This window comes from Falco rusticolus, chromosome 6, assembly GCF_015220075.1.
Source record: "Falco rusticolus isolate bFalRus1 chromosome 6, bFalRus1.pri, whole genome shotgun sequence".
Lineage (NCBI taxonomy): Eukaryota > Metazoa > Chordata > Aves > Falconiformes > Falconidae > Falco > Falco rusticolus.
The window spans coordinates 57,581,911-57,605,465 of NC_051192.1; positions in this window are offsets into that span (position 1 = coordinate 57,581,911).

The following is a 23,555-nucleotide window of genomic DNA, read 5'->3' on the forward strand; positions in this document are numbered from 1 at the left end:
TTTTAAAAGGGGAGATTGCAGTTGAGTGGAGTGAGACATGAATTGGTGCTATGATAAGATATGTAAAAGACCTAGGGAGAGAAATATTATGAGTTTTTTCCCTTTCATAAGCAGGATAAAAATAAATTGACTATTTACAAAAGAGGAAATTATAGTTAGATAATAGAAAAACTTTCAAACTAAAATAATAGTTAAGCTTTAGTAAATGATTTACTAATAAAACTGTTGAAAATCCAGAAAATTTGCTAATTACCATTGCATGGGGATAAGGCTGGGAAAATGGTCTACATGATTCATGGCTCCACTCCAGCCATAACTTTTAGCGATCTCTAAATTTATCTCTTTGAAAGCTGGTGTCATGTACTGCAAGTATGAATTCTAGTACAGAATTTGACTAGGGATAAAAACTGGGCCATGGTCTTGCTATAGAATACCCTCTTCTTTAAATCTAGTGGACAATAGGTGGATTAATGAACTGAATGGGTTCTTCCTAGGAGCAGATTTGTCTTGCCAGTTGCTGTTTCATGATACACACTTAAATGCACACCTGAGGGACTTGAAGTAGTTTCCTTCCTGGTATAACTGAATTTGAAATCATTCCCAGAGACACTATGGAGAGTATCCACCTGTCATATAGATACCTGGTCCTTCAGTATTTATCTTTCCACATATGCATAGTGTGTGACTGGCACCAGCAGCTGGCATGAACTACATTACTGGTAAAGACATGGTATGGACACATCCTGCTATAGCCATAATGGGTAGCAGTGAAACAAACCCTTGTTCTTCTGTCTTTGTGTTGCACCAGTCAGGAATGTGGATGCATCCAATGTCCAGAACTTAATATGAAGTATTACATTTGTGAGGTTAATACATCAACTCACAAATAATTACAAGGACTTACTCAGGAATGGGTATAGAAGATGGCCTTTTGGGTAATCCTATCACGATTTCATTGTGAGGATGATTATTCTCTTCTATTTACCTAAATGTCTTTTGCAAATCCAATAAAAAAAAAGTCCATATTTACTTCTTTCCAAAACTGTTACGTAAGAAGTGACTGACTCTTGTAATTTTGTCAATTGAGTACAAAACCATTGAGTACAAAAACGAATGAATATGAGATATTTGAAAAATTCTTATGGTGTTGTTTACTTCTGGTTTTTCTAACTAGTGTTGAACTCTCTGTGATTGAATTAATTTTGAAATATTTTAAACCAGTATTCCTTTCTTACATATCCTGTTCTGCTAACAGGCTAACTCCAGTTGTGTGGTGCTTTTTCAAGCTGGAATAAACTCTTTTCCTGATGTGTCTGCATTTGAGTGAAACAGCAAATGATTCCATGCATATATACACTGTCCCACTTTATGCAGGCAGAGTCTTACAGCAAAGTAAAAGCACTCAAAATTAGTCTTGTGGAAGTGATGATTTCCTCACCACCAGAGCAATATGTCGGTTCTTGGCATAGAGCACAACATCTTTGAAACATGGAATAAATATATATAGAATATATGTTTGGTCAATTTATCTAATAATTTGCTTAATTACAGTAAGTATGCTAGTACATTAGACATAATTCAGTAACAGAATTTTATTTCAATAACAGCATTTTCTTTCATAATTTGAAAGGAAGTGCTAATTGTAATTTATAAATTCATTCCAGGTGGTACTGATAACGAGGGGCAATAGCTTAGAGTCACCTCCTAATGATAATTCCACTTCCAACCATTTAACTAAGTGCATAAGCACCACAGGTTACATTTGTCGTCAGTAAAGAAAGATGGGTGCTTCCAGAGGACAATCATATATCATATCTTTGGATGGGCTGAATGGCTTTCCAGAAGTGCTTAGAATCACAGAATCATAAAATGGTTTTGGTCAAAAGGCACCTTTAATTATCACTAATTTCACCCCCCTGCCATGGGCAGGGACACCTTCCACCAGACCAGGTTGCTCAAAGCCCCATCCAGCCTGGCCTTGAACACTGCCAGGGATGGGGCATCCACAGCTGCTCTGGGCAACCTGTTCCAGTGCCTCACCGCCCTCATAATGAAAAATTTCTTCCTTATGTCCAGTCTAAATCTACCCTCTTTCAGTTTAAAACCATTGCCCTTTGTTCTGTCACTACAGGCCTTGGTAAAAAGTCTCTGTCTTTCTTATAAGTCCCTTTTATATATTGAAAGGCTAGTAAGGTCTCCTCAGAGCCTTCTCTTCTCCAGGCTGAACAATCCCAACTCTCTCAGCCTGTTCTCTCTACACTGATTATGGACAATTAGCTACTAACTTAAGAGACTTAGTCAGCTGCTGAAGTCCACACTACATGATGGACAAGAAGATAGACCTAAACTGGTTCCTCTACAGGTTTCCGGGAATAATCGGTTCATACCACGCTTCAGTGCATTTTCTAACATCTCTAGCAGAGAGTACTTCAAATGCTCAAACAATAATTGATACTATGACAAGGAGAGGAATATCCAAGACATCACTTGTGTGGCAAATATCCCTGTTACTGTGATCACAAAGGTACCTTTCACAGGCCATAACCATGGGAACTTCACATGATTTGTGATTCTGTATTTGCTTTGGGAAAGCTGTTCTCAGAATGGGAGGACCATCAGGAAGGGGCTGTCACCTCACTGATTTCAAAAGGGAATGAAAATGGAAATATTTCTTCTGGTTCAAACAGTTCTGTGGAGAAACGAATGATCCGGGAACTCTCTGACCAAAGATACTCCTGAAAAGAATAAAGTGAATGAATGCCTGGTAACTGAAGATAACCCAGTGAAAAAAGAAGGATAAGAGAGCCACAGATAAGAAATGCAGAGCTAGCTGGGAAAAACCATCACGGCGTACACTAGTATCCACTTCCATCCACCTGCTTTTCTTCCCAGGTGCAATCATGCTGCCTGTGTAACTGGCTAGCAGTAAAACCAGTGTTACTGAACTGGAATTAGTAGCACACCTTTGTTTGTAAATTTCTGTCCCAGAGTCTATTCTCCAGCTTAAGGTCAACTGGCAAAATCTGACAATGTGCATGATATTAAACTCCTTTAGTCTCCAAAACTTGTCAGCTCCACTCATTATCCATTTGGTGTGGCCCTTGGCCTGTGTTAGCTGCACTGTGCTGAGAGTTGTTTGACAGAGGGAATATTGGTTGGTCTAAGTGAAAAGGTCATCACCAACCAGTCTAACATTTTTAATAGTACTGGCAGTTGAGTTCCAGGTCTTATCAGTGTTCTTTGGGATTGTTTAACTTCCTAATATAGATGATGCCAGCACATCCTGGGTTAATAAGGACTGGAAATCAAGACTGCAACTCTGTATCTTCAAAGCATCTGTAAAAATTCAGAGCACAATGTTCTGAGTGCCTGGAAGAAAAGGAGTTAGCTTATTTTTCCATCACCTGTCTTCCTGAAGAGCAGAATGAGCAACCTTTTTTTGTAAATCACAGGGCCTGGCTAACTGTGATTAAGAGGGAACCTGTTTATCTCAGGCTATCACACTGGTCTTATTTTCTCTGTACTTTTTGTTCTCCTGTGAATGGGGACAATAGCCTTCCACCTCAGACACTCTGATGGTATGTAACAACCATCACATAGTTTAGTGCTATTGTCAAGTTTTCCATCAAAACTAAAGTGGAGAGACTGTGAGATACCAGCACTTTAAATAAACAAGGATTCGTATAAATGTCTCTCGTTTGCAGAACCACTGTTAGTATGGACAGAACTTTTATGTCTAGGAAGATTTACAGGATTAAGGTCTTCATGTTTGTTTATTTATTTTAAGCAACATCATTTAACTTCTGCTTAGCCTGTCTCTTTTGGCTGAAATTAAGATATTACTGTGTTCCTAGTAAAAGATGCATTAAATGATTTTCCCCCATTTTACATCTACTTTAAAGTCACTCTGTTTTCCTAAGCGGCAAGGAATTCTGATCTAAATACATTAAATAAAATATTGTTTGGCTTCTGCTGTTGTTCAATGATAAAAAAGGGCTCGAAGAGGCAGGAAACATGACACTGAAAAATATTAATGATACTGATCCTCTGGTTATTCTAAAAAGTTTTCCTGTGTTTAACTTTCCCTCCTCTTTGCACAGAAAGTCATAACATATCTCTGGGCTTGTAAAGCTCCTGGAACTCAAGAGACAGTTAGTGCCATTGATTTGATGATGTGTGAGACTCAAAACCTGACATTTTTCTAGGATAGCAGGATGGATAATTTAGGGGTTTTGTTCTCGATTTCCACGTTCTTATAAACACAAAAATGATTTGTTTAAACAGTATTGTTACAGAATACATTGCAAGCTCTTTTAAAGTGTATTTTTTTGGAGGAGCCATGTGGTGCAATTGCTTTTGTCAAAAATACCTCTTTAATTTGGAATTTAAAGCACCAGGAACTATAAAGGTGATATGTGCCAATCAGAGGTGGAACTGATGGGCGAGTCACAGGTCAGCGCAGCTATGTGGAGTTCTACCACATTAATTTGGGCAGGAAAATGTGCTCACCTGTCACTTCCTCACCTGGAAGACCAGAGGTGAGTTTACCATTTTCTTGACTTACCATTAGTGCGATGAAAATATAAGAGAAACCAGTCATTGGTACTACTAAAGAAATAATTCCTCCAAAAGAATAGAGATACAAATGAAAGTCCATTATTCTAGACATTAATCTTGATACTGGAGTTCTTTTTCTACTCTTACTTCTATAAAGTGTTGCAAGATTTTTTTGTTTTGAGTTATCTACAAATCTGGGCTACAACACTGTGAATGTATGTGTATAGATACTTTGAGATTATTTCTTCTGTTTCTCTAGGAGACTCACTTCTATGTTAAGAACATATGAGTCTCAGATAAATCTTTCTTATTCCTTCAGTACACCGGAACACCACCGTTTTCCAAGGGAAAGAAATGGAAACCACACTGCATTTCATTTTCCTAGCAGTCATAATTATGAGATTTATTTTATGAATTATGATTAGAATATATATTTATATGTGAACCATTAAAACAGACAGTAGGTAGATTTGCTCAAAAATAGTGGGCAAATTTGCAAGAAACAACATGTATTTCCTTCTAAATGCCTTACATGATTTTTTTCTTTTGATGAAATGTTTCCAGCTGTTTTTTTCCTTCTTCACACAAGAAAAATAACTTTCTCTCATTTACACATTTATTTTTTTACTGTCAAGAAACTGGTGGTGAAAAGAAGCATATGAAGAAAAAGGGTGAGAATGCAGAAAAAAGGAAGAAAAGTCTTAAAAACTGAAGGTGAAAAATAACTCAAAGTAGTAAAAGTAATTGAGAATGTGCTAACTACCCAGCTCCAAAATGTGTTATGAACAAATGCCTTCTACATTGCCACAGTTCACACAAACCAGAACATGGAGATGGCATTAGTGACTCTGAAAGATGTCTCCTCACAGTTGTCTAGAGGAAGACCTCCATGCTTCGTGACCTGAACATATCCTGTTTTACTGCAGTGATCCTTGAGATTCCCATGTGACTCAGGAGGAGAAATGACTCCAGCTGCTTCTCCCTGACTCCTCAGAGCGCCAATTGTTTTCCCCACCTTTTTTTGAGACCTCAAAGGCAGAAGACTAATGGAGTCCATTCTGATTCTTCTTTTGATGAACAAATTAAACTGGTTAGGCTGGTTGGTATGTTGACTTAAATGTCATTCCCACTGGTGCTTCCACCAGCACATACATTGCCTCCGAATGAAGCAGCCCAGTTGAAAATGATAATAGCATTAGCTTTATTAACACTAAATGTAACTAATATTCTTGCTCCTTGGGAAGGTTCTGTCTCATGTCCTTCTAAGGCAGAGCAGCCAGAATGATTCATTGAAAAATTAATTTCTCCTCCAGCCTCTGAGGAAACTGCATCCCTTCCTCTGGAGGGGATAAGGAGGAAAGGTGTCAGTGATCTGTGTGTTTGCAATCTCATTAAAGGCCGCTTCTGAAATCGAGTGAGGCAAAATTTCCAGCTGGCACAGCATACAGCTGCCACCTTCCTGAGGTTAGAGATAGCATGAGTGCCTCAGATTAGTGTTACAAATCCTCCAGTGACAGTCAGTCAAATCCAGAGCTGGATTAGTGTTTGATTTTAATTTTTAATCACTTCTCAGCTACATAAAACAATTAAACTGCAGTCCATGAGCACACACTAATTAACAGCAGGGGTCTGGGGCAAAGCTGCTGTCACAGATCAGAACAAGGTATTTAAAGTCCCAAAGTCTTCCTCTTAAAAGAGTCTTTCCACCAAGGCAGCCTTGTGAGCACCCTTCTTCCTAAAGCCCATGTCACCCCTGGTTCTCAATCTCTGACCTCAAGCAGAGATTTAATGCTACAAAAAGAGAAGCGTCAGAGGCTTCATGAACTCCACTGTTAGGGATGGGCAACTTGCAAACACTGCGGCAATGAGTGACAAATTAAAACAGTAAGATAAACAGACAGACTTCTACAGCAAAAGCATTGGAAAACACCACTGTTTAATGCAGAAAGTCTAAATAAGTGTAACACTGCGGTAGGATTACAAGGTAATTCCTAATAAAATTCCTAAAGTTACCTGGCAGGTACTTAACTGTACAAATTGCATAGCACCATCAAAGTGCAAAATTTCCATTACATCAATAAGGAAATGGTGTAATGTATGTCTTGAAATAGGAAAAATACCATGACAGCCCTCTTGACAGCCAACAATTAAGGATTTGGACAGGAACCATCAGCACTGTCACCATGAGCTACTGAAGCTGGAAGAGACAAGTTCAATCTTTCTCCTTTTCTACAGTTATGAGAAGTGCATTTCCTTGTTGCATACAGAGATGGAGCTTCAAAGCTCACTCATGCCATTACCCTGAGACAACATGAGGAGAGGAGTGTTCTGCATTTAATTTCCCTGGAAGTCCATATAGTAAAGCTCACGTATTCACCTTGATTAAGCAAACTTGTCACAGGTGTAGCGTTTTGCCTGGTTTCAAGAACACTGCTTGTCTATAGTCAGGTATGTTGTGAAGGTGCTTCAGGCTCTATGAGGCTGACCACTTTTCCCACTATTCATCTCTCTGTGTTGCATCAGGTTTATTTTCCTCTCCTCTCTCCTTTCCTTTCTCTTCATCTCATATCTCATCTCATCTTGCTTAGTCTCATCTGTTTTTCAGATAGCAATCCTGTAAAAAAATATGAATTTAATTCTGTCTTTGGAACAGCTGATAAATCAGCACTTGTTTTTGTCCCCAGGGGAGAAAGGAATGTGTTTACCCTAATTTGTCTTTAAAAAACCCAAAACATAAAAACCCTTGACTGTTTTGACCAACATCACACTGCTAAAAGTGTGACCGCTTAGTTTCCTAACTTAGCTTTCAATTTGAATGTATACCGTGTTTTGGATCAGTTTAAATGTTGTTTGGAAATATGAATAACTGTCTGATGAGTCTGTGTGCAATCCTGTCACATGAAGAGAGAAATACGTATCTTAGTAACAAAATTATTTTATGGATGGAGAAATGCATTTGAAATTAGAACCAAACTTTATTTGAATAAAACACGAGCTGACTTTTCCTCTTATTAAAAACTTTTGTGTTTCTAGTTTTCCATTTTTGTATCTTTTTTCTTATTTTTTTTTCTTCTCTCTCTCCCTGCCCCCCACCTTTTTCTCCCCTGCATTTCGTGGTTTTGGCTTCAGAACAGAAATAGCAGAATATTAAAGGACAAGGCTGTTCTCAAGATTTCCAATCAACAGAAGCCAAACTAGGTTTCCATTTTGCATGATCTCACAAATGTTTGAACTTGATTTTCAGTTTAATTATGCATCTGAATAATTATTCCTTAATAACAGCAAGCACTCTTCATCCTCAGGTTGAATTTAGCATCCTTGTTTCAGAAATTGTCTAATCTCTGATTGGAGTCTTTAGGTAAAATTAAAGTTTATTTGTGTGAATAGGGCAATAAAGAATTATTTATTATTTTTTATTATTTTTTTTTGGTGATCGCATAGTATCAGCAGAGTGAGGTGTTAATCCAGCCACCAGAGGGCACCCCTATGGACCTGTGAAAGTAATATGATTCTGAAGTTGCAATAGAAGAATTAATAACAATTATTAAATGAGGTCAACAGATGTCAAACAAAGCACGTTCACTACTTCCTGCCAAATTCTACATGTGTGGAAGATTAAAACAATGCCTCGGTATTAAACAATCTTACAACAAATTCTGAATCCCATACTCAGGTTCTGCTTAGGAAATAATCTGCTGATTGCCAGATCCTGAGGTCCTTATACTTTTAACCACTACCAGTTCTAGAAAGCTTCTAGTGATATCTCCTGAGTAAAGACTGACATAATATTGATCACTTATTATAGCATTCAACTTGCAGAGACATTTTCATGTCTGTGACAAGAAGACAAATGGATTTTTAATTTCTGGCCCCAGGCAATGTGTGATGATGCTGATAGGACATTGAAAGCACTCTTTTTTAGAAAAAATACAGAATGTGGGGAAATTATTTCCCACATATCACGTAGCTGAAAATAATAGCTTTTTACACTATGTATTCCATAAATTATAGGTTTAACAGGCTAGGAAGGAATGAAAGGCCAATGGGCTTATGCCCAGAATGCTAGTTTTTCATAATAATTTTGAGAGAAACCTCAATTATCTCAATATCATGGAATCGGAAGGCATTTGAAGTCTGCTGATTTCTAAGGAGTTTCAGAAAGTAGCAGCATTTCAGGTTAGTTGGGTTTTCTACTTTTTGAAGAGTGTATCTCAGCAGGACCATGAGACCTCTAGACACTGTAGCTATATAGCCAAGGACTGTGTTACATGTCTTAGTAGGTGCAGTCTACAACTTATCCTGCTCCCAGACATATTAGTATTTTGTTACATTTGACAAGTGGTTTCATATTTGCATGGCTGCATTCTATACACTGAGGGTAAGACAGAACTCGTTAATGTCCTCTTGATTTTGGGGACAGTCACCATTGCTGTCAGTATTCTCAGAAAACAGTACCTAATGTGTGTTTGGACTATTTGTTGTCTTTTTATTCTATATAATCACTAGGTGATGAACTGTTAAGCTAAAAAACAACATTCAAACCCATTGTACATATATAGTTTATGACCTGTTTATATTCTCTTTATTTTGTAAATGAGTTCTAATCTTTGAGATATTTGTGCAGCTTCTTTTGGGAGTCAGTGTTTTCAAATCAGAATTGTGCTTTGAGGAAGGAGATTTAACTTCAAGGCAATAGTGCACCAGTGCCAGAAAGGAGACTTTGGGCTTTTCAAGAGTGCCAAATAGTCCTCACTAGTTAGACCAAAGGTAAGTAGCTTTGCAGAAGATTGCAAGCAAACTTGCAGTCAGAGATAAAGGATGAATAATTCTCTTCTGTATATGAAAAATTGTACATTGCAGAAATTCTTACTAGCAGCCAAGTCTGGTGATATGTCTTATAAGTAATTAGTTTAACTGATGTGGAATCACTATAACCCCAAGACTTCAATAATTGTTTAAAGATTTAAGTTTCACAGTCAGTTTCATAAGCCAGAATAGTCAGCAGCCAGGTTTGTGGCTGAGTTGTGAAAGTTAACAGAACACCATGTCAGAACTCACTTTTAAAAATATTAAGTTAAAGTCATGAGACTGGCAGTGAAGATTTTTAAGCAGGATGCAAAATTTTACCTGCCACAGTTTAACTAGTGAAGAAACCCAGAGGCTGTATAGGAAAGATAGCTAAACTAAGAGAAATTTATGTCTGAGTGTGTTGATACAGGCATTTTCCCAGTAAGATTAGAAATAAGAACAGATGCTATCAGTGATAAACCAAGAAAAACAAATATATACTAGAAAGAAAGCTTGAAATAAACCCAAATTTTTACATGACAACATATGTGCTTGAAGATACTGCAGCTATGAACTCAGGAGCTTTTCTGCAGGCTTTAAGCTGATAAAGTTGATTTTTTTTTTTAAAAAAAAGAAGTATGGCTCCATCCATTTAGGAAGACCCAGAATGTTCTCCTTTCTCAGATAGCAGCTCTAAGAGGTAATTAACCATGAATGAAACCAGAAATTATTTTGCGCGTCTCCTGTTGTAGTGAGAAAGCAGGTCCACTGTAATAAATACCTTCCTGTACCAACAGACAATATCCTGTTATTAACCAAGCTTGTATTAATTAACTGGCTTTATTTCTAGAGATTTTTTTTGACTGCACAGATTCAAAATTAAAGACTGAACTGTCCCAAGCTCCAAATGGTGGAATCTACTACTGCAAGCAGAGGAAGCTCTGTGTCAGTGCAGTGCAACTTCTTTCCTCCACCCAAACAGACCACACTTTAGGATTCAGACTGCCAAACTTTCTCTTTTGACTGGCTTATGGCTGAGTGGGATCTATCAATAGTCAGGAGAGGGAACATACATAGAATCATAGAACCTCTTAGGATGGAAAAGACCTCTGGGATCATCAAGTCCCACCATAAACACAGGACTGCCAAGTCCACCACTAAGCCATGTCCCTAACATGGTTAGCTTCAGCTAAATGTCTTTTTTAAACAGCTAAAGTTAGATGAGAGAAACCTTAGCCTTGTTTTACAGCCCAGACTTTTGCCTGTGTACTGTAAAAAAAAAAAAAAAAAGTTCCTTAGTCAAATTTTTCCTGGAGCCTGGATGTGAAATCTGTTTTTCAATCTAAAACAGTTTATATTTTTTAAAAAAATGTATTAAATGCTCTGTATTGACATTATATGAAGCTAGTTTGTATCTGAAACGAAATAAAACAAACACTGGAAGTTTCTTACAATGGTGTTCACACTCCCTGCTAAGTTCTACAGGCCCGAAAACAGATGGTGATGCCTTTCACAGTCAGATATGCCACACATCAAGATGACGAAAATGTTTTAATTTTCAACAGACAGAGCTGACGACAAAGAAATAAACTACTGTAACAGTTGCTTTATAGGTCTGATGTTCTGAAGAGGCACAGGAACTACTAGATCTAACAAATTTTTGAATTGTTTCACTGCTGGGACATTTAATCTGAGATAATGAAGAACTGGTTCAATAGAGACAAAAGGAATTGGGGGGAGGAGAAAAGAAAAGAGAAAGAAAAAAGAAAAAAAAGAGAAGAGAAGAGAAGAGAAGAGAAGAGAAGAGAAGAGAAGAGAAGAGAAAGGAAAGGAAAGGAAAGGAAAGGAAAGGAAAGGAAAGGAAAGGAAAGGAAAGGAAAGGAAAGGAAAGGAAAGGAAAGGAAAGGAAAGGAAAGGAAAGGAAAGGAAAGGAAAAGAAAGGAAAGGAAAGGAAAGGAAAGGAAAGGAAAGGAAAGGAAAGGAAAGGAAAGGAAAGGAAAGGAAAGGAAAGGAAAGGAAAGGAAAGGAAAGGAAAGGAAAGGAAAGGAAAGGAAAGGAAAAGGAAAAAGAAAAAAGAGAAAAAAGAGAAAAAAGAGAAGAAAAGAAAAATTTAAAAACCTTCTCCTCAATCTTTTCACACTTTCAGAACCAAACTGCAACCAAATATTTTTGAAGTCCTGGAACAAGTAAAGAGAGAGTTTTTATTTTGACAATTGTAATTGCCATCAAGGTCTGAAATTGTGACACCACAAAAATGATGTTTCTGGCCAGCACCTGAAAGGTAAATGCCAGAAATCTCACATGAAATGCTGGTTTTCAGGGGACTGCCAGTTCAAACTGGAGATTTGATAGGTTCAGATAATTTCAATAAACATTCAGACTTCTGGATGATTGTCTGAACCAAACTTGCACTCTGAACCTTTCCATTCAACTGTTTGAACAGAAAATCACATTAATAGTTTTGTAGATAATGGCATTATCTGGGGAGTATATTACTCAAGGAAGAATATTTAGTCAGCATCTTCTGAGATTTATCTACCAGTACATTACTTTTTCTACCACATACAACCTCAGTGTTTTGTAGAATGACAGGATTTGGGAAACATTTTTATATCTGAAATTTGTTTTCAGGAAGATGGAAGTAAAAACAAATACTTTGGTGAGCTGTGAAAAAAATTAATTTATTTGTTAACCATGCTGACAACACCACCACCTTGGGTTTTTTTTTCCTCTAACACATCACCTGCAGTCTGATATACAAAAACATCTGATTTTCCTTACAGATTTACTCCAATAGTACTTTCTTTTTCAGTCGATGGAAATCTCTGAAATGAACAGCTCAGGCAGTTTTCTGATGTGTAAAATAACCTAGGTTTTCTGGACACTCGGAGCTTATGTTAAGCTACCGACCTCCATTATATCACAACTTCAGATTTGTTTAAACAAGTTTCCACCTGCACAACAACCCCTTTTACTGCCAGTGAAACACACTCTTCCCCAAGGAGCCTGGTATTATAAATCACTGAAGTGCACATGCTGCTGCTGCCAGCATGAGAGGGGTCTGGCACGGTGAATCTGAGGAGTAATGAGGGACATGGAATAGCCCACACACATTAGGAAAGGAGAAACGAGAACACAGCCTTGGAGTATAGAAAGTAGTGTATTAGAAAGTTTTAAACACAGCATATTAGGTTCAAATATGTAACTTTAATCTGCTAGCTGTGACCATGAGGAAAGCAACCAATCCCAAAACAAGGACACACCACCAGATACCCGAGTATGTGTATGTACACACACCTGTGCATTATAAAACAAGAATGCACTGTGTGCATTTCATCATAACAAGATATGATCTTCAAATGACTGGATAAAAACTCTACTGAACTGAACAGAGTAGAATCAGACCCCATCCTGCCTGAGCTGTATGTTTTCACCAGTTTACTGATTTTTCTCAACTGATTTTTTTCTCAGTAAGGTCTCAGAAGCTAGTTCGAAGTACAAACAAAAAATTACACTCAGCTCCTCTCACTAACTGCAGTTCTCATTGGTAACGGTACATTGCTTTCTGTTGCAAGAGCCTGTAATGCCTGTAGTCTCCATTTACCCTAGCCTCCTTCCCGTTTCTGAAGGAAACCGGTGGTCTTACAGCATCCTGGGGGTGGTCTGCAGACCTCCTCTTAGCTGCAGTTGTTCTGGTTCCTGTCTATGCTCCAATCAATTCATACCCAGCTCAATGCCACCCACAGTGCACAGTTGCATGTGAATATCAGAAAGTACTCCAAAAGATGCCAGCTCTATCTTCCTTTGATGTACCATATTAGGTCCTAATGGGCCAAATTCTTCCCTTACACACATGCAGCTCCTGCCGACTTCAACTGAGGCTGCAGATTCACAGCACACAGCTTTATGTTAAGTACAGACTAACCACAGTTTCTGAAGTATCTTGGAACAGAGCTCCCTCCAGTACAAGAAGTCATGTTCTTCAGTGCCTCAGCTACGCCAGTCAGTGGAATCTGTTTGTCCCCAGGAGAGGTCCATATTCCTGTGTAAATACATTTTTATGGCTACACTATTGCAAAAGACTAATTGTGTTAAACAGTTCTCATGGCCTGAGGATTTTTCTATAGTGTGACTACAACTTATACGTGTAGACACAAGCCATTTCTAAGTAAACTAGCCTGGACACTACTAGAAATGTAGCTAGCAATGTAAGGAAGGATTCAGTGCTGGATGCAAAACCCACAAGGAGGCTGTATAAAGATTCATAGAATTTACCCATACTGTGTTCTGTACCAGGATAATCGCTCTCCTAGCAGTACCTAACAAGCCTGTTTAAAGATAAATCAGCTTCAACAACTGGTATGAATTGCAGTCATAGTACAGGCCTCGGTATAGCAGTGATCATTAGGCTTATACAGTTATTTGCAGGACTTAATTATACCATAGCTGTTCCACTCCTTCATCCACCATATGTGCAGATGGCAAAGCCAGGTTAACAGAACATGACATTCACATGTCTGTGGATTTTTGGTTCGTTGTTTAATAACTGGCATATATTTTGTGGTAGGATTACAGTGATGAGCTGGGTGCAGATCTGAAGGCAATCAGAAGCAGTTATTTGCATTTACTTTAGAAAAATGTACCATATGTTGAACCCAAGGCAGTTTATAAAGTACACAGGGTAGCAGGAATACTTAAGAACAATCCTGTCTATAACTGCTCAAGGTTTTTGAAAAATAAAAAAAATTGCAACTGTTAATACTGACCTTAAAGTTTCCCGCGTTGTGTGCACACATTCTGTATTTTTGCCAAGTATATTGGCACAAGATTATCCCAACAGCAAAGGCTATATTGAATTTTATATAGCAGAGACTCACAGAATTCGTACCCACATCACTCATTCTGTAACAGCCTGCAATTAATTTATTGCAGAAGGATAACAGATTATTCATCCATGAGTGGCAAATCTAATACAGGGTGGAAAATCTGGTGGAAAAATTAGGATTGAGCTATTCTCAGCTAGCTCAGACAGGAGAGTCTTGATAAGATAAAATAAGGCAAGGCAAAATAAGACAATATAGAACAAGATAAGGCAAGGCAAGACAAGTCAAGGTGCAAAGCTAGGTGGACTGGGGTGGTTTGCAGAATCCTTTATTGCATCCCTACTAGGGAAGTGAGGGATTATTGTGCTTGTGCTACCACCATTTCATTTCGGTTTGTATTGCTGTATTCAGGTTATCTGCTCAGATATCATCTGCTCAAATGAAATACAAGCAGTAGTAGTCCAATACAGATTAAATGGTGGGATTAATTGCTCTGTAGCTCCTTCCTTCCATGTCTTTTTTTCTCCTCTAACCTCATGAGTTTTCCCTTTTGCAGGGTCACGTAATGCTGCAGAACTTGCAAAGTCTGCAAGTTCCCCAGCATGCTGATTGCCTTGGCATTCATCCCTCAGAGTCATAAGGCCTAAAGCTGTGACAGTCCAACAGTCATTTTACTCTGCCATGTTTCCTGGCAACACTGTGGGAGAGGAGCTCTGCCAAAACCATCAGTGAAACAAACTGACTTCATAGAGCTGGTTATTTCAGATTTCATTGAAATTAAGGACAGAAGAGACAAGCAAAAACTGTTTCATCTGGACCTCCTGTTTATCCCCAAACATTAGATATTTGTATCTCCAATCCAAGCAGCTATTCCCCTAAGAATTGTTCCAGGTAATATTTAAATCCTGATTTCATCCTCTAGCCTCAAACAGGTACTGGGAGGCTCAACGTGGCACACAGGTGGGGCCACCCCAGTGCCAAAGGGAAGGGGACAGTGAGCTCCCCAGATCCCTTAACCACTTTCTTTCTGGCGCAGCCAAGCACATACTGTTAACAACGAGAGTACTCTGTGGGCTCATGCTCAGTCCGGTTCCCATCTTGCCACCAAGGCTACTGTTGAAACAGTTCCCAGCCCGTGCTAATACATGGACTTTTTCCATCACAGGTGAGGGACTTTGCACTTCTCTTCATTGTACTTCAGGAGTTTTCTGTTGACCCTGTCTTCAAGTTTATTGAGCTCCTCTGAACTGAATCTCTGCTGCTGAGTTTGTCACTGACTTCCCCTAATTTATTATAATCCTCAAATTCTCTGAAGGTACTTTCTGCCTCATTATCTTATTATGGAGTAGCAAACATTGTAGCTAAGTTTGTGGCACAAAAGGTAAGGGATGAACAGAGGACTTCAGATTCAGAGATACCCATGACAGAAAGATACAAACCACAATGTTCAGCCAGATCTTCCTGCTTTGCACACAGGCTGCAAGTCATCTCCTGTCTTTTCTTACAGATAGGCCAGTGTAAGTCATTCCAATATTCAACATCTTCACTGCTAGAAGATTTTATCTTGTTTAAGTCTGTTTAAGGAAATTCTTTCTGCCCTTTTCCAAGTGTTTCAGATTTCAGTCTAAAACCTTACTACAGTATTACATGAATTCGTATGGGGCACCAACCTCAGATATAGAATATTGACATTTTTTTCCTTCAAATTTTTGAAATTGTTATTTAACATCTTCTATTGCTCTGAAGATGGGAAAGGGATTTGTGAAGAAGTTGTACGTTTTCCCACTTTATTTGCAATTTTTGAGATTTTACATTCTAAAAAGAATTTTACACCCATTCCACTGTGGATCATTTAGACCATACCTAGACAGTAAGAAACTATTTTCCAAGTGTGTTTTATAGATCTATATGAATTTCAAACAGTGATAATTGTGCACAATGAAGTTGCCTGAGTCTGGTACACATGAGAGATGCTGGATCTGAAATCTTTGGATATTATTTCATTATCTATCATCAGTTAAGGGGTTCTCAGCCTACTCTAGGCTTCATTTATTGCTGCTCAGAAGGACTTGGTTTCAGAATTGCAGAGCATGGTGTGGTGTTAATAAAAACTAACTCAATATTGCTATCTCTTCCTATAAAGAAATTGGATTGTAACGAGTCTGAAAACCACAACAGTGGAGTTTTACTTGCATACTGACTTAAGAAACAGAAGTTACAACCTGTTTGGGTTACTGCTGTTAAATGCTAAGTTTTTCTTTTTTCCAGTATTTATTTTCCGTATATTTTCAGTGCATCTGGAATTGGTACTAATCTTTGATGAGAAAGTCAGAAAGGTGAGAAGGTAGAAACGATAAAACACTGCAATATAGATTTCCCATAGATGCTCCAGCTGCTCTGTACTTCTCTGGTGACACACAGCAGCTTTACGTTAGTTAATCTAGTTTTATGAGTGTCTTGTATCACGGGGGTAACATAAAGCCACTGAAGCATATTGGTAAATCTGGTGCTGTGAGTAAGCTTTTGGCCAGATTTGACTTTTATTCTTATCTGTATAATTCAGCAAAAATAATTCCTTTGACATCAGTAGAGTAGTACCTGGTATGCACATGAGGAAGCTGGAGCGTACTTCTGAGAAAGAAAATGCTTGTATTTGTAGCATTAGAAAAGGATCTGAGAGCTCTGCATGCAGTTCCTCATTACCATAACCTTTTTGTGGGATCTTCTGCAACACATCATTTTCAGGCTCATGACATGTAAAATGAGTGTGGAATTTTTTTCTTTCACCCTTTGTAAGTCTCATTTACTTGCATTAAATACTGAAATAGAGCAACTGTTTCCTGGCATGTATTTGAAAAGCACCCAGCACAACAGAGCCCTAATTTTTGATGAATTTATAAAAAAAAGTTAAACTTTCCTTAATTCATGCCTAATGATGCTTTAGATGAGACAAGAAAAGTTCACATGCGATCTGTCTTTTCCCTGGTTACAGTGTTAAACAGTTTGACTAGAGCTATTCATATTTCCTCCAATATGCTGGTAGCGTTTTCTATTCTACCCGCCAAAGAAATCGAACCTCTGATAGAATCTTGGAACTGCACAACACCTGGCTTTTTTGCCAAAATGTTTTCAAGGTGTTGCACAGTGGTGAAAAGTAAATTTTGAAAATTGTTTTTCCCACCACTGCTAAAATTCATCCATTCCCAACAAAAACATTGCTCATGTCTCAGGCACTCTCTGCCTTACAGGTTATTTTATGAAGAAAAAAAAGCGGGAGGGAACACTCTGCATAATTCCTCACAGTCCCCTGCCAGCATCTACCTCATCAGTGGGGTTAAGTCTGAGGGGTTTTGTTAAATCCTTATGCCATCCTTCTGAGACTTGTATCCACTTTTCTCTCCCTTTACATGTGCTTCCGGGTACACTGGGATTGCTTCATCACCAATTAAAAAAAAAAAAAAGAAAAAAGGCAAGAGGGAGGGGAAAAAGAATCTCCAAATCACCTTATTAATGTGGGAGGTCTTGGATCCCCCAGAAGGCCTGTGAGATGTTAGGCGTGTTCATCTGGACACAAATGTTGGCAGTGTACCATCATCAAAGGACAATGTGAGCTCCTCAGCTGTGTGCCACCTCTGCCACTCTGTAGGTGTTGGAGAAGCAATGGTTGTTAGAATAGGCAGTGAGTTCAGGTTTATGTGTACTGTGGAATAACAGGATGATTTGCTCTCCCTTGTCCTGTGGGTACGCCTGTGTTTGTGTGAAAAGGTGGAGAGCTGCCTCCGTCTCTCATCTGTTTAGAAATTGCTGCTTTTGCTAACAACAAAGCAGGCAGGTGGGCAGATATTTCTTTCCAAAATTTCCAGTTGTGCTGTATGCCTTCAGCCAGGTATGAGGCTAAGTTGTGTACATAACATTTCCATTCATTTGTCATCGCCCCACTCTGAAACTACTAATTTAGGAATCATATTTTTGATTGATTGCACAAGTTCTATTTGCCTAGTTCTCTTTTTTTTTTAAATGCTCCACCCCTTTCCGTTGTTTATTTCCAAGCCACCAATGAACTGACTCACCTGTTGTATGCTGAAAAGTCTGAGTTGATGATGAATACCAGTTCTGTAAAGCTGTTCAGAAAAGGCAAATTACATGGCCATTATAAGCCAGTTGCATGAAAATCCTTGGGTAAACATCGTGTAAGTCAATGAACAGAGCTCCAAGTTGGCACGTTTTCCTTTTAGGTAATGGATAACCCGGCATACAACTACTAGAGTGTTCCCTCTGAACTAATAATGAGAAGGAAGCAAAGATCATACTTGGATTTAGTACAGCCAAGTGTGAGGGCAAGAGTTTTATTAAAGAAGTTCAAACAAAAGGGCAGGCATGACCAAGATGTTATGCCTAAGGATTTAAATTTAGTTTCCTGTATAAGTATGCAACGTCTGCCAAGAGACAAATTGTTTCCAGGGTAACACTTGAAAAGAGTGATCGTATATCCCTTAGAGTCAGGCTGTTGAACATTTGTATAGCAGGACACCACCATGACTCTGTGCGTGCATCAAGTGTTATGCAGGATCTCTGCAAAGTGAGGTTGTACTGTCCTGCAAAGTGAGGTTGTACTGGAGGGAATGTCAGTCACAGTACTTCTCCCCCCCCACCCCCACCCCTCCCCCCCCCACCCCCCCCGCCATTTTCCAAGGAAAGGGCCACCAGCAAAAGATTTCCATCTAGAAGTGTATTGCTGTAGATACTGAAAATTGAAAGTGCAAATGACTGTATAAGAGCACTAAGGCTTGAATTTTCAGGGATGGCTGGTTAGGTACTTGGTTCACACCCGATGATATTAGAATTTGCATGCTTTCTGGCCAAGCTTTTATGGAAATCCCAGACTAACACAGTCCATAGCACTGTGAAATACCTGAAAGTGATCATTTGGTGGATCTGATGCCTAGTTGTTGAAGGTATGACTATGATAGAAGAAGTTCCTTAATGATTCCCTGTATGAGAACAAGTACAATCAACAAAGTATTGTTACATTAGTTTTGAAAAAGATGGGCATGTCAATCTGAAAGGGAGCTCAGAGCAGTCCTGATGGTGACTAGTTTCATTGCTATTTTCATTTAAAATATTGAAAATATTGTACTAACAGCTTCATGTTCATTTTCTGGAAATAGGAAAATAAATGCTAAAATAGTTTTTGCACTCAGGGTACATCCTCATCTTTATCGGAGGCCAGGTTTTAGGTAGTTGAGAGATTGCCTGATATTTTTCCATTTTTTTGATAGTTTTAAAAAAGTAAGAAATAAGTCACTTTGTGTTGACTTGATTAGAGCGATTTCTAGTTTTTCGGCGAACTGCAAAATTACAAATATTTAATTTAATTTAATTTAATTTAATTTAATGTTTTACTCATGGCTTTGTTCATTTTTTAGTGAAACTAAACCACTTATCAAAATTAAATAACATTTTGAATCAAAACCTTTTGTTCTGAAAATGTCAAAAAGTCTAAAAATATAAACAATCCATTTTCCAGAATCAATACCAATTTAAAAATATTTTGGTTTATCAAATTTGCATTTTCTTGGAAAAAAGAAAAAAACAGGTGGTATTCTATTTTATTCTATTTTGTTGACCCAGATCTAGTTAGAAAATAAGACTAGCTGAGTGAAAAAGCTAGAATATGACAAAAGAGAGTGCCAAGGCACTGTGATGCAGTTGTCCTGGTGTAAACGCACAGGCATCAGCTTCCAGGGTTGCATTTTCCTTCTGTTAATGCAGAATCATTTCTCTCTTGGGTGGTTGAGAGCAGTGTGCAGATTCTGAACGTCAGCTCATGCTTTTCTGCTCGGTGGAGCATACTTATTTCTGTCTTCTAAGGATGATTTAGACTTTATTGAGAGAAACTTTTGTTTCGAACCAAATCTAAGAAGTTTGGCTTCCTTCTACTGAAAGCTGAAATACCCAAGATTAGGCTTTCCTTTTGTAAATGCTGAGATAACTTCTGCTCTTCAGAGCAAAAAGGTTTAAAAGATGTAGGGCTTAAGAAATCTCTTTTCTCAGGCATTTACTTGAGAGAATGGGATGCGGGGGAAGGAGGTTTGATTGTTTGTAGTTTTACGTCAGGAAGTCTAGCAGAAGCCACTGCAACATCTCATAAAACATTGTGCAGCTGTGTGCAGACCTCAGGGTGCACAGATGCGCATGTATTATATTTCCTTGGAAGGGGCACAAGCTGAACTTTTCAATTTTGACACCCGACGGCATCCAGCAAAGGTGAGGTCTGCTACTTGTGCTTTAGGTTTTAAAATTAAAACCGTGTGTGTTATAGTGTTCACATGACATGTATAAATGTATAAATGAGGGCCATTAAGTGAGTGCGTTTACACATCATTTAAATGAAACAACACACCTAACCAGATGGATTCCTAAAATGAGTAATTGTGTACTGGTATTTCCATAACTATTGCCCTTCCTGGTATACCCTCACTTCTCTGGTATGTCCATCACTTTGATTTGAGCTTCCAGACTGGGGTCCAAGACCTCGCTTCTCTACGCTTTGTGTGAAGATCTTGATGTTATTATGTGCAACTGGGAGTGGGATTTTTCTCACCTAACTTTAGCCATCAAACACATAGGTGTCTAGTCTGAGCTTGCCTTTTTGGCATCCTCATTAGCAAATAGAAAGAAAAAAAGGTTTTTCAGAGGGCAGTTTAACCCATCCAAAGGGACATATATGACGGGTAGAACCACATAGTCCTTTTTACCACATCTTTGCATATAGCATTTTCTATAGCATTTTGTTCGACCTTCCATGAGAAAGTCTGACAACAGTGCTGCATCTTATTATGGTTTCCAGGATGGCTGCCCAATTTAAAACAGGAAAATCAGGTCTCAAATCTTGACATGCATGTACGAGGACTCCAGAAGCCAAAATCTAGCCACATGTCTGCAACAGCTGGATAAAACTACCAAACAAAAATAGAATGCTAACCAGTCTACAATCCCTCTTTTGATTCAAACCTTAAACATGCCAGTGGTGTGAAGTATAAACTCTTGTTTCTTAGATTTTGTTGTCTTTGTTCTTAAATATCGGCAAAGTATCCCACGTTAATATCACCCTCCACCCAGATAATTCTAGCCTATACGAAGTTGTCAAAACACATCTACTTCTTTGTTTCTATTGTATCAACTTTCATTCTTTTTCTCTCCACAGATGGTAAGAGAAAAATAATAATGCCAGCTTTTCTTGTTGCTCTTTTTTCCTTGGATTTCAAAGTGCTCTACAAAGGTCAATATCCTTATCCCCCATTTTTTGTATGTGGAAATTGAAGCATTTAGCTGTGAAGTGGTATCCAAATATAGAACCTGAATATTAGTTTCCAGTTAGGAACAGAGGTTGATAGTCTTCTCAGTAACATTTCCAGCAGCTGAAGTGGGTCTTAAGGAGTACCAGTGGGCTAGTAGTGGTGCATTTAGGAGTTCTGGCACAAAGTAAAAGAAATCTGCAAATGTCATTCATTATTGTGACCCAATTTGCTGTCATAGCACTTGCTCTCTGCCACTTGAGTATGCCAGACAGCTGCAGAGCAAAGTGTTGCAACTTCTGGACTGTTCATCAGTTGTTTTTTTATGGTGATAAAGTGAAAGCTGAATTTGTAATAATACAGGGTGTGTGTTCCTGTGCAAGTGCAATGTGGGTAACATAGGTGTGTATCTATGTGCTATGTGCAGTTGTTTGACTGTGGTCTGAGCTGCATCTGTTAGCAATGAAAAATCTGTGTTTTCACACAGACATAAAATTCTGGGCCACTTAAAGGTGAATATTTTCATCAGATTTCTCCCCATCCTGTAATTTATAATCAGTGGAACTAGTGTGCAGTGCTTTAAGACCATAAAACAGATAGAAAATAATAATGGAGAAGTTTGTAATATTTGCCAGATGATAATCCAGAAGGTCTACATGCTTGGAATTTAGATTGGTGACCCCTGTTACGTTCTTCAACAACACAAGAAGGAAAAAGATAATAAGATTACGTATTGGAGAGTAAGTACTCAGCAGCGTAATGCGGCATATTTCTATTAAAGTGTGTGGACAAGATTTTATAATTAACTACTAGCTTTATGCACATCCTACACATGTGCTGTGGGATACAGAAAGGGGAACTGGGTCAGGGGAGGGAAGGAAAGGGTTGAAAAGCGTGCCAGAGGACAGATGTGAAAAGCTAAGGGAAGGTAACAAAACAATACCACCCAGTCATCCATCTGTGAAAAGGGAAAAACTTTAAATGAAAGATCCTTTCTAAGTTTTTTAATATGCCGTATATAATATACTGTTTTGTACTTCCTGCTTATGTTTTGTCTATTTTATGAGCTCAGGAGAGCAAGTCAGTCAACATAAAAATGGAAATGCTTTGCTGCAAAATATTCTGCTCTTACCATGCGATATGAATCCTGAAATACTAATTTCTTCTGCTTCTTATTCCTGATAGGAATGCAGAGCATTTACAGCTCTTGGAGGCACTTCCCAAGACTCCTTGGCTATATCCATACGAGTAGGACCACTGACTGTTCTCTGGCTCTGAGGTCAGTGGCATAAAGAGATTCAGAGGCTTCAGACGACTGCAACCACTCCACCTTTGTGGAATCATTCCTGACTCAAGCATACATACTTCCAAACAGTGCCCAAGAACTGTTTATGAAAGGGCCAAAGGCAGTTTAATAATGTACCCTGTTTTGCTCTAAGGAACATCTATACTAGTCCTGTGGATATTCACACACACTGAGTCCTCCAAGTAGGAAGAAAAAGTAGTGAAAAAATGTCTACTATTTAGAGAAACTACTCATTTTTCTAATGCCAGTGAGATGATGTTGATGGTAACATGGTTATTCTGAAAATGAAGTCTCGCTTTATCTTGGCAATAGAATGCTGACTTAAAGGTCATGACCAGGTCTCACTCTAAGCATTACTTGTGTACCTTTAGGTAAAGATCTGGGGACTCAGGAGCTGTATACCCAGTTGACTCTCTGACTTGTTTCTCTTCATTTACAAATTTAGCAGATTTATTCAGATTTTTTCAGAAGTCATTGCAAAACTAATAATGAAGTTACAATGCTGAATTTTTAGAATCTGAACTTAATAAATCAAGATAAGATAAGCAAACTGAATGTTTTAATTAAATAATGATTACTAATTGCACAGTAATCGAAGTTTTTTTTGTCCTGGACCTATGTGATGAACACTTAAGCCAGTTTATTTTGAAATTGATGAGAGGTTTTCTACTGATTTCATTGCATCTTATATCAGCCTCTATTATGAGTCTTTCTGTATATAATAAGAGGTAAATTAGCACAGAGATAGTGACAGAGGGTCTGATGTCTAAAAATCCCAAATCC